This window comes from Ziziphus jujuba, chromosome 7 (assembly GCF_031755915.1).
Source record: "Ziziphus jujuba cultivar Dongzao chromosome 7, ASM3175591v1".
NCBI lineage: Eukaryota > Viridiplantae > Streptophyta > Magnoliopsida > Rosales > Rhamnaceae > Ziziphus > Ziziphus jujuba.
In genome coordinates, this window is record NC_083385.1 from 4682807 (window position 1) to 4699483 (window position 16677).

At 33.1% G+C, this 16677-nt stretch overlaps 1 pseudogene; it reads right to left on the minus strand.

The window, feature by feature from the left end:
- Nucleotides 1–7736: 7736 nt before the first annotated feature.
- LOC107424210 (malate dehydrogenase, cytoplasmic-like) lies at nucleotides 7737–15217 on the minus strand (annotated as a pseudogene).
- Nucleotides 15218–16677: the final 1460 nt, after the last annotated feature.

The following is a 16677-nucleotide window of genomic DNA, read 5'->3' on the forward strand; positions in this document are numbered from 1 at the left end:
TGTAATTTAGTAATGGTGCCATGTGTCACGATGAGAAAATGTCACATGTCAGGCACAAGTAAACGAATATATTATATTATTTTTGTTATTATACTATTATAATATTATTTGTTTATTTATTTGTATTTTTTTAATTTTCTTTTTCTTTTCTTTATTTTATCTTTCTTTCCCCACGTGGAAAAACACCATGGGGGCCCCTCCTTTTTTCTTCTTCTTCTTCTTCTTCTTCTTCCTTCTTTCTCTCCTTCCTTTTCCTTTGCTGAACCTCTCTGTCACTACGTATTTAAATTTTTCCAGCCACCATTAAGAGACATGCGCTGGCACCGGTGAATCCCAGTCGCCGGTAAGCTCAGCCAGTGATGCGCCCAGATCGGACCTCCGTCATCGGCGACGGTAAATTTGGTTTTCCAGCTATCCGGTCATCACCCAATCAAATGATACTCCTTTCTAATATTTTCGGACCTTCTGAGCTCAATTTTGAGATCCATTTTGCTCAATTCCTTATTGTTTGAGAGATATGAGATGTTGAACTTTGGCTGAAACTTTCCATCCATTTTTCGATCACCACCGGTCGATTTGAGCCCAACGGAAGTTGGTAACGTATTTCTCGTCTCTTTAGCTTTCTATTGGTATCTCATTTGCAAATTATGGTATAGTATTTTGAAAGATGCTATTTTTGAATAAAATATTATTATTTTAATAGAATAGTCTGAAAAATGTCTGTTTAATATTTAAATAATTATTATTTATATTGAAGATGTCAAATTATGCTGAATTGAGTAAATGTGGTTTGAACGATATTTAGTATGAATTGATTTGTTGGTTGAGGAATTAATTATATTAAATTATTGGGATAATATATATATGTGTTTAATTATCTAATTATTTATGAAATTGAATTGTTGTGGAAGAGATTATAAGATTATGGTTTAATATTTATTAAATCTATTGTTGATTTAAATGTTGAGATTTTAATATGTAAATAATGTATTATGTGATTTAAGTTCCGTTTGAATTTTTATGCCTCTTTTATTATTAATTTGGTGTAAATCAATTTTATGGATTTGAAGGAAATATGTAATTAAAAGATATTTAAAATGTATTTATGTGTTTAATAATTATGTATGCTAGGACTTGTTATTATGGTGATAGGAATTGAAATATTTAATTTGATGTATTTGATGATGTATTACAAGAGAGCATGAAATTTTATGAAATTGGTAAGGGTGTACGATTTGATTATATTTTATCAAAATTCTATATTTTATAATATTATAAAATATTTTTATCGGTTTTCGATGCACCATACACTTACCGGTGTTCTGTAGTTGTGGATGTGATTAGCGCGCAAGTGGATGTTAATATGATTAGCGCAGGTTGTAATGTCTCCCGTGAGTTGCCATCGGACCGAAGGCAAGCAAGTTTGATATTGGCCATAACCGCCCCCCTCTATGGTCGGGATGACGGTATAAGCAGTGGCACAGTGGGACGCCATGCGACCGTATGCCAGTTTCTTTCTTTAACCTCCCCGTCAGACGGTGCTTTGAGACGCTCGACACTGTAGAACACCACTGGTATATAGTATGTGCATTAAGTATCTTTTGTATATATATATATATATATATATATATATATATATGTTATATTTGTATATATCACACCGTACGGGGACAACAATCTGATGTGGTCCATGAAGAGCTAGCCTTGTCATTATGTTGCTTACGAGTCTAGGGGATTGGACGGCCAATCTAGGCAACCACCGTGAACTGTATTGGTAGCAGGATGCTAGCAACAGCTGGAATCATGGATTGCGCAATATGTTAGAGAGTATTATTTGTACCCCTAATACGAGTGTATATTTGATAATATTTTTTTTGAATTTTAAATTATTATTTAATCTCGTATTATTCTATCTATTCATAACCTGATTTTCTAACATTATACTTAATTGCTTTTATTGTCATTATTATTATTAATATTATTCTCGTTATTTATATTATAATTATTATTTATCAGAATTATGTTTACAATTATTTTCATTATTACTAATATCATCATCATCATCATTATGATTATTATTATTATTTTTATTATTTATTTTTATTTTTATTATTTCTATTATTACTATTAGCATATGATATATCCGGACAAGTATCACAGCCTATGGGCAATAAAGATAGCCATTGGACAAGTATAATAGTCCTTGGACAAGTGGTAGCGTTTGGGTAGGTGAGATAGTCCTTGGGACAGTTGTGATTATGTGATAGTTCTTGGACAAGTGATTACCTTCGAGTAAATATAACAGATGATATTAGTACTATTTTTATCATGAAAACAATTGCTATTATTTTATTGTTGTTGATGTGATGATTGTTTTATTTTTCTTCTTATATTATGCATTGGTATATTTTTTGAAATGTATTTGAAATGTATGGCAATCGGTGGGTGGTGTGGGCGGACGTGAATGATTAAAGGTTTAATGGGTTGTTTATTTAGTTGATTATTCCTATTGCATATATATACGTATTATTTTTATATAAATTGTTATCGAAGTGCTGCCACTGTGGAAATTATTGTAGTAAGGTGGGAGGGATAAGGTGGTACCATATAGGAGTGTAACTTTATGCAGGTAAATTTTGTGGTAAGTCATTCCCTTAGGAGAAATGCTATCAGATTTTCCATTAGGAGGTTCGGTGGTGTTTCCTTGGGATCAGGGCTTGTCCAGGGTTCCGGTGAGGGGTCTTGGATGGGTCCTGATAGCACCATTTTGGTCAGGTCGGATCCGACATTTTTTTTCTTGTGTAACATCTGCTTTTCATAGGTTCACACCCAATACTATCCGGACGGTCCTGATTGTAAAAGGACTATATATATATAGAGTCTTTTTATGATCAGGACTGACTTGATGGAAATGGTGCGGTCCAAAAACGTGAAAAAATGACCCGCCATTAGATTTCAACTTATCTAGTGAACAGCTAAGATATTTCCCTGTCACACGTGAGAAAATTGCAACTTCAAAAAACTTTCTTTCAACCTTCCCACTTCAAAATATCATTTTCTTTCTCGCTAGCACCACTGTTTCATACAGACTTTACCATTTTAAAATTTCCAAATAAAATCTTCCATCTCTCACCATTTCAAAATTCTCAAATAAAATTCTCTATCTCTCACTGTTTCAAAATTTCCAAATAAAATCCACCGTTCCAACTCCAGATATTTTTCTATTGCTTCCACCGCCCGGGCCTTCTCCTTAACATTCCAAAATCCATTTAGAGATTGGATTAAAGGTTAGTATTTGTGAGCCATTGTTTCTTTTTTTTTTTAGCCTCTTTTTTTGTTTTTTAAGTGTGAATAAAAAACCAAAAAAAAAAAAAATAGCATTGATGACCTGCAAAACGCACCGGCTTAGGTACCAAACAAGTGGACATTTTCCTCCAGATTAAGGGCTGCTCTTTCTTGGTGGTCCAGAGTAGTCTTGACGTGGCCGAGAGTGAAGTCCTGGCGGTGATGGTGACACTCTTTTGGTTGGGTTCTTTTGGGTCTTGAGGCCCCGGTCTTGATCGGATATGAGACTAAGGAGTTCCTCCTTGGAGACTTTTGATTGAGCTATGAGGGATGAGCAGGCAATCATATAAGAGTTAGAGTGGTGGTGTTTCAGAGAACAAGAATTGAAATGGTGGTATTGTGGGTTGAATTGAATATTGCAAAGTAGGAGATTTGAGAACGTAGAGTTCTGCAAATTTTCTTTTTTTAATTCCTTTGTAATTTTTTTTTATATTTTTGCAAGTATTATTCAAAATAATAAAATTCAAACTTAATAAAAAAAATTGAGGACTAATTAAAAATTACTAAATTGAAAAGAAAATAAAAAAAAAATTAGGGGACCAAAACCAACGCTATTACATTCCAGCAACGTTGGCTTTGGTCCCTCAATTTTTAAAATTTTTTATTATTTTCTTCTTTTAATTCCTTTATAATTTTTTTATATTTTTGCAAGTATTATTCGAAATAATAAAATTCAAATTTACAAAAAAAAATTGAAGACCAATTGAAAATTATAAAATTAAAAAAATAATATAAACAATGGGGGAAGCAAAGCCAATTCTATTACATTCCAGCAGTGTTGGCTTTGGTCCCCCAATTTTTTATTGTTTTCTTTTTTATTTTTATTTTTTTAATTCCTTTGTAATTTTTTTATATTCTTGCAAATATCATTCAAATTAATAAATTTCAAACTTAACAAAAAAAATTGAGGACCAATTGAAAATTATAAAATTGAAAAGATAATAATAAAAAAATTAGGGGACCAAAGCGAATGCTATTACATCCTAGTAGTGTTGCCTTTTATCCCTCAATTTTTTAAAATTTTTTATTATTTTTTAAATTCTTTTGTAATTTTTTTATACTTTTACAAGTATTATTCAAAATAATAAAATTCAAACTTACAAAAAAAACTTGAAGACCAATTGAAAATTAAAAAAATTAAAAAAATAATATAAAAAATTGGGGGAGCAAAACCAATGCTATTACATCCCAGCAGTGTTGGCTTTGGTCCCCCAATTTTTTATTATTTTTTTAATTCTTTTGTAATTTTTTTATATTCTTGCAAATATCATTTAAAATAATAAATTTCAAACTTAACAAAAAAAAAATTGAGGACTAATTGAAAATTATAAAATTGAAAAGATAAACAAAAAAAAAAATTAGGGAACTAAAGCCAGCACTTTTACATCCTAAAAGCCTTGACTTTGGTCCCCTAATTTTAAATTTTTTTTTATTATTTTCTTTTTTATTTCTTTTTTTAATTCCTTTGATGAAACTTGGACCCAAAAAAAGAAGAAAAATCTTTTGATGAAAATATGATAATGAACCAAAAAAAAAAAAAAAAGAGACAAGAAAAAAAAGAGGGCTTCTCTTTAAGACTGCACAACAAAAAAGAGGAATTTTTTTTGGTGAAAATATGATAATTAAAAAAAAAAAGAGGGTTGGTGTTTAAAATTAGACTAGAAAAGAAGAAAAAAAAAAGAGGAAAAAAAAAGAGGAAGAAAAAAAAACTGTCACAAAAGAGAGCAAAGCCGATGCTATTTTCTTAACAAGCGTATGCTTTGTACAAGCTTTACTAACGTTATTTTAAAATAGCGTCGCTAAAAACTAAGTATGTAAATTTATATATTTGGTTTTTAGCAATACTATTTTAAATAGCTTCGCTAAAGTCTGTACAAAACCGATGCTTGTTCTGAAAATACCGTTGGCTTTGCTCCCTTTTGTGACAGTTTTTTTTTTCTTCTTTTCTAGTCCAATTTTAAATGCAAATCCTTTTTTTTTTCTTTTTTTTTTTTGGTTCATTATCATATTTTCATAAAAAAAAAATTTCCTCTTTTTTTGGTCTAATTTTGAAGACAAAACCCTTTTTTGTTTCATTATCATATTTTCATCAAAAGTTTTTTTCCTCTTTTTTTATCCAATTTTAAACACAACCCCCCCCCCCCCCCCCCCTCCTTTTTATTTTTGGTTCATTATCATATTTTCATCAAAGAAATTAAAAAAAAAATAAAAAATTTGAAAAATTGGAGGACCAAAGCCAAGGCTTTTAGGATGTAAAAGCATTGGCTTTGGTCCCCCAATTTTATTTTTGTTAATTTTTCAATTTTGTTATCTTTAATTTATCCTCAATTTTTTTTTGTTAAGTTTGAATTTTATTATTTTGAATGATACTTGCAAAAATATAAAAAAATTACAAAGGAATTATAAAAAAGAAAATAAAAAGGAAAATAATAAAAAATTTTAAAAAATTGGGGGACCAAAACCAACGCTGCTGGGATGTAATAGCGTTGGCTTTGGTTCCCCAATTTTTTTTATTGTCTTTTCAATTTTGTAATTATAAATTGGTCTTCAATTTTTTTTATTAAGTTTGAATGTTATTATTTTGAATGATACTTGCAAAAATATAAAAAAATTACAAAGGAATTAAAAAAAGAAAATAAAAAATAATAAAAAATTGGGGGACCAAAGCCAACGCTGTTGGGATGTAATAGCGTTGACTTTGATCCCCCAATTTTTTTTTTATTATCTTTTCAATTTTGTAATTATTAATTGATCTTCAATTTTTTTTGTTAAGTTTGAATTTTATTGTTTTGAATAATACTTGCAAAAATATGAAAAAAAAAACTACAATGGAATTTAAAAAAATAAAATAATAAAAAATTAAGAAATTGGGGGACCAAAGCCAACGCTGTTGGGATGTAATAACGTTAGCATTGGTCCCCCAACTTTTTTTTTTAATTATTTTTTCAATTTTGTAATTTTCAATTGATCTTTAATTTTTTTATTAAGTTTGAATTTTATTATTTTGAATGATACTTGTAAAAATATAAAAAAATTACCAAGGAATTAAAAAAAATAATAAAACAAATTAACAAATTGGTGGACAAAGCCAACGCTGCTGGGATGTAATAGCGTTGGCTTTGGTCCCCAAATTTTTTTTATTATCTTTTCAATTTTGTAATTTTCAATTGGTTCTCAAATTTTTTTGTTAAGTTTGAATTTTATTATTTTGAATGATACTTGCAAAAATATAAAAAAATTATAAAGGAATTAAAAAAATTTAAAAATTGAGTGACCAAACCCAACGCAGCTGGGATGTAATCGCGTTGGCTTTGGTCCTCTAATTTTTTTATTATCTTTTCAATTTTGTAATTATTGATTGGTCCTTAATTTTGTTAAGTTTGATTTTTATTATTTTGAATGATACTTGCAAAAATATAAAAAAGTTACAAAGGAATTAAAAAACAGAAAATTTCCAGAACTTTATGACCTTAGACCTCCTTCTTTCTAATATTCAATTCAACCCACAACACCACCATTTCAATTCTTGTTCTCTGAAACCCCACCACTCTAACTCATCTATGATTGCCTGCTCGTCTCTCACAGCTTAATCGAAACTCTCCAAGTAGGAACTCCTCAACCTCATATTCGATCAAGATAGGGGCCTTAAGACTCAAAAGAACCCAGCCAAAGGAGACTCGATAATCAAGGCCATAGACGCCCTTTCTACTCTGGACAGCGATATAGTCACCACCGGGACTTCGCTCTCAGCCACGTCTAGACTACTCTAGACCACCGAGAAAGAGCAGCTTTAAATTTGAAGGAAAATGCCCACTTGTTTGGTACATAAGTCGGTGGCGTTTTGCAGGTTATTGATGTCATTTTTATTTTTATTTTTTTGGTTTTTTGTTCACACTTAAAAAAAAAAAAAAGCCAAAGGCCCTCCAAAAGAAAAATAAAAAAAAGAAAAAGAAAAAAGCCAATGGGTAAAAAATACTAACCTTTAACCCAAACTTTAAATGGATTTTGGATTGTCGAGCAGAAGATCCGGGTGGTGGAATCAATAGAAGGATATCTGGGGTTGGAACGGTGGAGATGGTAGATTTTATTTGGGAATTTTAAAACGGTAAGAGATGGTGAATTTAATTTGGAAATTTTGAAATAGTAAAGTTTGTGTGAAACAGTGGTGCGAGGGGAAAATGAAATGATATTTTAAAATGGGAAAGTTAAAGGAAACTTTTTTGAAGTTGCAATTTTCTCACGTGTGACAAGAAAATATCTAAACCGTTTATTGACTAAGTTAAAATCTAATGGCTAATTATTTTTTCACGTTTTTGGACCGCACCATTTTTGGTTAGGTCGGACTTGGCCATAAAATCTCTATATATACATATATTCCAAGATTAGAGAATATTCAAATCCAAAGCCAATATTTAGGCTTTTCCCAGAATTCACACTTTTTTTCCATCAAGTAACAAACAAACTCAGCTCTAGGCTGCCATGACATGCCAAATCACTCATCATTTTCGATATTATTTGACTATTAAAATAACAGTCTTCTGTCAATTATTCCAACCAAACACAAAGTCAAGAAACAAGATACAGTAAAACACACAAACAGACACATCATCATATCATCATGAACGTCCCAACGCTTTCTTCTCTTGTCCACGATGGGCTTCTGTGTAGTTTCATCAAACATCTGCCATTCAATTAAACCTCTTTCAATCCTAGTAATGAATTTTTTGGTTTACGGAAACAATATTTAAAACATTTTTAATGGATGGTATTTACCAAAATATATATATATATTTTGACTGGTTACCCACAACATACCCTTAATACACCATTCTCCTGTCCCATCACATGTAACAGGAAACGAGCCATAAGACCCACCATAGTAGACGCCCATTGAAACCCATGTTCCCTGCGTCATATTAAACAAATCTACTATCATATCAAACACCATTTATTTATTTATCTTTCAATGGTTGCTAATTTAAGATTGAACATGATCAACCTCAGGAGTTCCAAGAAGCCAATCACGGACATGATCACAAGCAGAACTTGCAGTCGATAATGCACTTGATCGCTTCCTAGTCCTGCTATTGATATGGAGCTTAGATTTTAACCTGTCAAACAATCGCTCAACCTTATAAGAGACATAAAATTTTTATCCTGATTTGACAAATTTGTTAATGGAGCTTGAGAGATTGTATATTATGGATGAATGATGATAGCTTGAGAGAGAGAGAAGTTAGGAGAGCAAAAAAACGTGTATATATTTTCTGGTGTATATATCAGAGAGAAGAGAGTATATTTTGCTTACATAATGAAAAATGTAAAATGATTACAATTCTGTTATATAAAAGGCATAAATCTGTATTTTTCTCTCTCTCACACTTTCATGCACTCATTTTCTCATTCTTCTAGTTAGTTCCATAACACGTGGCATATAAACCACTGTGAAATACACCTGTGTGATCTCATTTTTAATATTTGCCTTAGCCTCCACGTCAGCACAGCAGGTTATATTCCAACACTCCCCTGTAACCTCTGTGCTGAGACAACTCCAAGCTTCTCCCTCAAATAATTGAATCTGTCCCTTGGTAATGATTTGGTAAATATATTTGCAATTTGTTCTTTGGAAGCACAAAATGTCAAATCTACAATTCCATTCTGCAAGGCCTCTTTGATGAAGTGATATCTCCTGTCTATGTGTTTAGTTTTCTGGTGAAAGACTGGATTCCTTGTGATGGCAATGGCTGAGGTATTATCACAGTGTAGAGGTGTAGCTCTCACTTGCATTTCACCAAAATCTTCCAACACAAACCGAAGCCAAATTGCCTGTGCAGTTGCTTCTGAGGCACTTATATATTCTGCCTCAGCTGTAGAGAGTGCTACACAATGTTGTTTAACTGAAGCCCATGAGAATACACCACTACCAAAGCTAAATGCATATCCAGATGTGCTTTTCATATCATCCATAGAACCACTCCAGTCACTGTCACAGTACCCTACTAAAACAGCTTGTTGCCCCTTGACATATTCTATTCCATAATCTATGGTACCTTTGACATACCTTAATACTCTTTTTGCTATACCAAGATGCTTCTTTGTGGGACAATGCATGAACCTTGCCAGTAAACTTGCAGCAAACATAATATCTGATCTTGTTGCTGTCAGATATAGAAGACTTCCCACTACCTTTCGATACATCTCTTCATCTGCAGTTCCACTTCCATCTTCCTTGCTGAGTTTCTCATTTGCAATTAATGGTGTAAGAACTGGATTACAATCAGTTAAGCCAAACTTGTTCAGCAATGTAGAAGCATATTTTTTCTGGTGCACGAAAATGCTGGAACTTGTTTGTATTACTCCCATTCCAAGGAAATGATGTAACAATCCCAAGTCTGTCATTTCATATCTTTTCATCATATCTGCCTTAAACCAATGCAACATTTCATCATCATTTCCTGTATACACTATGTCATCAACATATATAGCTGCAATGAGTATTCCTTTTTCTCCCTTGGTCTTTGTATAAAGAGTGGCCTCACTTTGACTCTTTTGAAAACCTCCCTCACTGAAATATGCATCAATCTCACTATACCAGGCTCGAGGGGCCTGTTTCAATCCATATAATGCCTTATGCAGCTTATATACTTTATCCTCATGCCCTTCAATGACAAAACCATCTGGTTGTTCTACATAGACCTCTTCCTGCAGTACACCATTTAAAAAGGCTGACTTAACATCAAGCTGGTACAATTTCCAGCTTTTGTGAGCTGCTAAAGCAATTAAGGTCCTAATTGTGTCAAGTCTTGCAACAGGGGCAAACGTTTCATTAAAATCCACTCCTGGTTTCTGTGCATACCCTTTAGCCACTAACCTTGCTTTGTTTTTCTGAATTGAGCCATCAAGATTAAGTTTTGTCTTGTATACCCATTTAACCCCAATTACAGGCTTATCTGCTGGTCTACTCACCAACTCCCAAGTTTTATTTTTCTCAATCATCCTCAACTCATCTGTCATTGCATTGATCCAGGACTGATTTTGTGCTGCTTCATTGTAGTCTTCGGGTTCAATGATGCAATTGTTGCATTTTGCCAGAATATCAGTCAAATTCCTCCATTTTACTGGTGTATGATCATATTCAGCATGCTTTCCACCTGTTTCAGTGTGTGTAGGTTCAGTGCTAGTACCCCTAGGTGCATATGAACTGTCCCTGCTGCTGCTTGTAGTCTCCCTTGAATTTTGCACAATTTGAGCTGATTTTTCTGGTGTATAGTAAGTGTCTTTGAATGCTGGATTCACTTCTTCTGAGACTTTACAACTATCCTTGGTTGCTGAAATTATCCTTCCTCCATTATTTCTCTCATCTTCCTTCCAATTCCATGAGCTTTCTTCATCAAATATAACATCCCTTGATAAAATCAATTTTTTAGCTATAGGATCAAATATCCTATACCCCTTCTCACAGGTTCCATAGCCAACAAAAATTCCTTTCACACTTTTTGAATCCAATTTCTGCCTTGTTTCAGCTGGTACATTAACATAACAAATGGATCCAAAAATTTTCAAATGTCCTACACCAGGTTTTCTTCCACTATAGGCTTCGAAAGGTGTCACCCCATTCAAGGCTTTAGTAGGACATCTGTTTAGCAGATAGACAGCTGTGTGAACAGCTTCTCCCACAAGTAGTAGGGTATTTGTTTATCATGTAGCATGGCCTTGGCCATTTCAATGACCACCCGATTCTTCCTTTCAACTACCCCATTCTGTTGAGGAGTGTAAGCCACTGTCATTTGTCTTTGAATTCCCTCAGATTCACAGAATTTTATAAACTCTGCAGACAGAAATTCTCCTCCTCTATCACTTCTTAGACACTTAAGTTTAAAACCACTTTGCAACTCAACCATTGCTTTAAATTTCTTAAAACAGATAAGAGCTTCAGATTTGTTTCTTAAAAAATACACCCAAACCATGCGTGTGCAGTCATCTACAAACAGCATAAAATACCTGTTTCCAGCAAGTGTCTCTGTTTGCATTGGTCCACACAAATCTGTATGAACTAACTGCAGTGGTTGATCTGCTCTCCAAGCACCATTCTTTTGGAAAACTTCTCTATGTTGCTTTCCAAATTGGCAGCCTTCACAGACCTTCATCGTTTCTCCAAGCTTTGGCAATCCCACAACCATGTCCTTCCTTTTTAATTCAAGCAAAGCATTTGAATGAAGATGTCCCATTCTTTTATGCCAAATTTCCATACTCAGCTCAATTTGAACTGTTAATGCAACCTGCTCACTCGATGTCATAGTCAATGGATAGCATCGATTTGTTTTTGCTTTGACTTGCACAATCAGATTCTCAAACGTAGGTCCATCATACACATGACACATTCCACCACCAAATGTCAGATAATAACCATGCTCATCCATTTGACCAACACTCAACAGGTTTTCTTTCAAGCCAGGTAAATATAGTACCTCTTTGATATGTCTTTTTCCCTTGTCAGTGTCAATCACCAATGTTCCTTTCCCAGCAATGTTCTCTAGTGTTCCATTAGGCATTTGAACCCTTCCAAACATATTTCTCTTCACATCAGTCAATAAACTGATATTTCCTGTCATGTGGTTGCTGCAGCCACTGTCTATGTACCATTCACTGTTTTTGCTTGAGTCATGAGTCTCACTTGCTGCATAAAACATATTCCCTGTCATTTCCATCTGATTTGTACAATTGGCTTTTTGCACATTTCTTCCAATTGTACATTCTCTTGCCCAATGTCCAAACCTGTCACAATTATAGCATTTTGGCTTGCCTTTAAATCTACATTCTCCAAAATGATACTTGCCACAGGTTCTGCATTGTGGTTTTGAATTATCTTGACTGCTTCCAACCTGCCATCTACTCCCTCCGTGAACAGTGTTTGCAGCATGTGTGTTTGTCATTTGAGCTCCATGAAACCTTTGCTGAAATTTTTGTTTAGGTTCCCATTTCTTCTCTCTTGAGGACCATGACTTTTGAAACTTAGCTACATTAGATTGTGATACCCCTTTGTTTTGTATTTTGGAATTCACAGACAATGTAGAGAATGCTTTCTCTGTGGAATCAGTAACTTGCTGGTCAAGTCTCTGCTCTTGACTCTTCAAAATCGCAATTACTTCTTGAAATTCTACTGATGTCAAGTCCTTAGTATTTTCTATCACCAAATAGATTGGTTCATATGCTTTTGTTAAGCTAATTAATACCTTTTGAACCATTCTTTCATTTGACAGTGTCTCTCCAAACGTTTTCATCTGGTTTACTAGATCATTTAGTCTTGTAAGATAATTGGACAGTGTTTCATCATCCTTCATCCTGGTGTATTCGAAATCTCTCCTTAAACTTTGCAATTTCACAGATCTTACATGATCTCCACCGTGAAATTCTTTGTACAAGAGCTCCCAAGCTTCTTTTGCAGTCTCTGCATTTGCTATCCTTGGGAAAATTTGATCAGTAACAGCACCTTGAATAATCCCCAAAGCTTTTGCATCCTTCATGTAAGACTCCATCATCTGTTCATCATCTTCACTTGCTGAGCTTCCTTCAGCCTCTTCAATTTTCCCCTTTAGCTTCCCAGCAGAAACTGGAATTCCTTTCTCCACAAATTTCCAAAGCCCGAAGGATTTGAAAATGGTGACCATCTTGATTCTCCAAAATTTATAGTTCTCTCCTGAAAATATAGGAGCCCTTACTTCAGATCCAGCCATTGATGCTTCAGATCTGTAATACTAGCCTACACTTTTCAATCGAGCTCAGAATTGCTCGAGCTCTGTTTCTATTTTTTTTTTTTTAGAGCACAGTATTTACTCCCAACGCAGATTCAACCAGCTCTGATACCATGTTAATGGAGCTTGAGAGATTGTATATTATGGATGAATGATGATAGCTTGAGAGAGAGAGAAGTTAGGAGAGCAAAAAAACGTGTATATATTTTCTGGTGTATATATCAGAGAGAAGAGAGTATATTTTGCTTACATAATGAAAAATGTAAAATGATTACAATTCTGTTATATAAAAGGCATAAATCTGTATTTTTCTCTCTCTCACACTTTCATGCACTCATTTTCTCATTCTTCTAGTTAGTTCCATAACACGTGGCATATAAGCCACTGTGAAATACACCTGTATGATCTCATTTTTAATATTTGCCTTAGCCTCCACGTCAGCACAGCAGGTTATATTCCAACACCTCGAATGAATTCAAACATATGAAGAAAAGAAAACAGAAAGGAAATGGAATAGACTATAGAGTTTGAGGTACCAACGATCATCCGCAACATGAGCTTTAACACTTTTCTCTCCATTACTTGTGGTGACAATTGCATGATCGACGTCAACATTCAGAGTTGAATCGTCATTTTCCCTGATGATAACATTCTTCACATCACTAACATGAACTTCTGCCTTCTCTGAGATCCGGCCTAATGCTCTGTTGTGTTCTAGTCGGGTAAGATATGTAATGTTTTTCTGCTGGATTGAACGTGCAAATTTTTCCCACTGGTGTTCCCTCGCTTTTGCTGGATTCGCAACCACCAGTACCTGTGCGAGATTATAAGTGATAAAACCGCATCAAATCAAAATGGAGCAAATTATAGTGTCTCCAAATTTAAAGTGCAACAAGTTCTTAAGTTTTTAAGATAATGTTCTGTGTTTATTCAGAATCCGATTGTAAAATTATATTCTCCAAGATGGCATGTGGGAATAACGAAACCATACTTCAAATGCTGGTTAGTTATTTTTGGTGTGTGTAATATATATATATATATATATATATACACATATTCAGTTGTAATATAGAATGAACCAACTAGATTTAAAGAAAATATTATAGGTTGAAACTTCATTGAAACATTCTATAAAATTGATCAGTGCAATATTAAAGAAAAAGGTTTCGCAAAAGGAAATGTTATGCAAGCAATTGACAGAGCCTCCCACTTTGCAGTTTTTATCAGCATGATTCAGTAATGCCGAAGCTTGATCCACTTTCTACATCTATCATGACAGCAACATTGACATCTTTGCAAGCTTTTTTAGCATCCTTAGCATCAACAACGCCTGTTGAAAAAATATGAACCTCAAAGAGGAAATTTTAGAATATAACTTCAACCACTGTTGAAGACTACAACTTGAAAAGCTTTACCTTTGAGAAGGGGGAAGGCAGCATCACTCAATTCCATTTCGAATTCTTTCAACGCTTCATAATTATTATCAGTGTCAAGCATGCGTAGAATTACAAGCTGATTGGCGCCAAGCATAAGCCCCTTGCAATCATTGGAACAATAGCATTGCCTATTTCCCCTGTTGGACAAAACTATATTTAAGGCATTTACATCCGATCTAAGCTAGCATATGCAAAAATCACTCTAACAAGTACTATTAATTGAGTCACTGATGCCCCTTTAAATTTCAGAGATATATGCTCTTTTTTGATTTTTATGATTAATTGGTCGTGAGTTATGATGATAATATGATGGGAAAGGAAACATATTGCAGTTTATATTTAAGATTAGAATTTCTTAACCTTAGCTATTCAAGCAAAATGCAATCGTGAAACTAAGAATAGTTTACTGAATACTTAGGAATTCAAATCACAAATTTCTATACAAATTTAGCAATTCAAACCATCTTAAGATTCATAAGTTACCATGAGTTATTATAAACTCATGGAATGAAAAAAAAAAAAGTTCATTTAAAAATTAGAAATATAGATTTTGAAACATGCCTGCAGCACCAGTAACTAATACTTTCACTGGTTGCTCTCAATACGCAAAAATCTCGACATGTAACCTATAGCCTTACGAAAGAAAGCAAAAGAGAACCATGTAACCGGCGCACTGCTGGCCATTTTTATTGAAAAGGAAAGATCCACAGAAAAACAATTCTTGTTGAAAATCAAGTTCAACCCAGTTCAATTCTCTAACAACATTCTTCTGTATGTTTGTGCCTTTTATAAAACAACGAATCCACACAAACATCTTCACAAAAGGCATTCGGATACCAAAACAAAGTCCACAAGTTAAGTTATGCACAAGAAACAAGATCTCTTTCCCCAAGCAAAGAATTACATGCACAAGCATTGACAAGGCACCTCAACTGGGGCCGTACGTAGCGTGGATGCAGCTGCCCAACCACATATGTTTCCTTAAGCATTTTTTTATGCAAATTAAGTTCTATGTAACATTTTTTCTTTTTTTTTTAAAGTTTCTATGTAATTGTTGGTGGATGATTAGAACTGAATGACGATAGTGTATTTAGTTTTCTTTGTGCTTGTAAATCTTATACTAATTTTTAATGTGCCCTTATCTAAACCAGGGCAAATGGTCATGTGAGACTTGGAGATATGGATTCCCCCGATGCCGATTGAAGTAAATGAAGAACAAATACCACTATCTAAATATTCTATTCTATACTCATATTCATTGCAGCGAGACAAAAGGAAAGAATATTACACCGAAGTGATGAAATGTAAAGAGAATAACTATACCAAGTAGTGTGGCTAGAACTCAAAGTGGGTTTTTTTTGCAATTGTTGTAGAGGGAGGGAAAGGAACTTTTTAGAGGATTTTTTTTTTCTTTTAATGTGTGTTGTACAAAATATTAATGTACATTTATAATTTCTGATATGGAAAATTTTGGTTTGGTTCAATAGGCAATCTTTTCTTTAAAATCTTTCTATTATTATTATTATTTCAAATAATGCTATGTAGAAGTGGTAATTTATGAAATTAAATTGTGTTTGTGTTGTGTTGTATAGTGTTTGTGTCAAAAATATGATCTGTTAAACTTTCGTGTATAAATAGATAAACTCGAACCCATTTGTAAAATTATCGTATAATCTTTCACTCGATCTTTTAATAGATTAAAAATATATACAAATTTTAAATTTTAAATTTGACTTAGCTTTCAAATAATAAAATAATATTTTTTAAAAAATCTTACAAACAATCTTATTTGTTTTTAGATTTTTAAAAAAATTAAACTAAAAAACAACAAATTAATATATGTTTGACAATAAATTAAATAATTTCAATATTATAAAACTTCTATACTTACAAATATTATCCTTTTTAAATTAGTATAATGGATTTATCATATGTTATTGTATTTTACCCATTAAAATCTATTAATTGTCTTGTAAATTCATGTCGTATTATAATGTCGTATAAAATTTTGCCAGATCTAATGCCATGAAACTTGTTGGTGAGGAATTAGTCTTTGATCCTCATGGGTATATGTATGAATTTTGCAGTGTTCTAATCACGTTAAAGAAATCAATATCTCCCTGTTCGAAGTCCAATGATTTTCG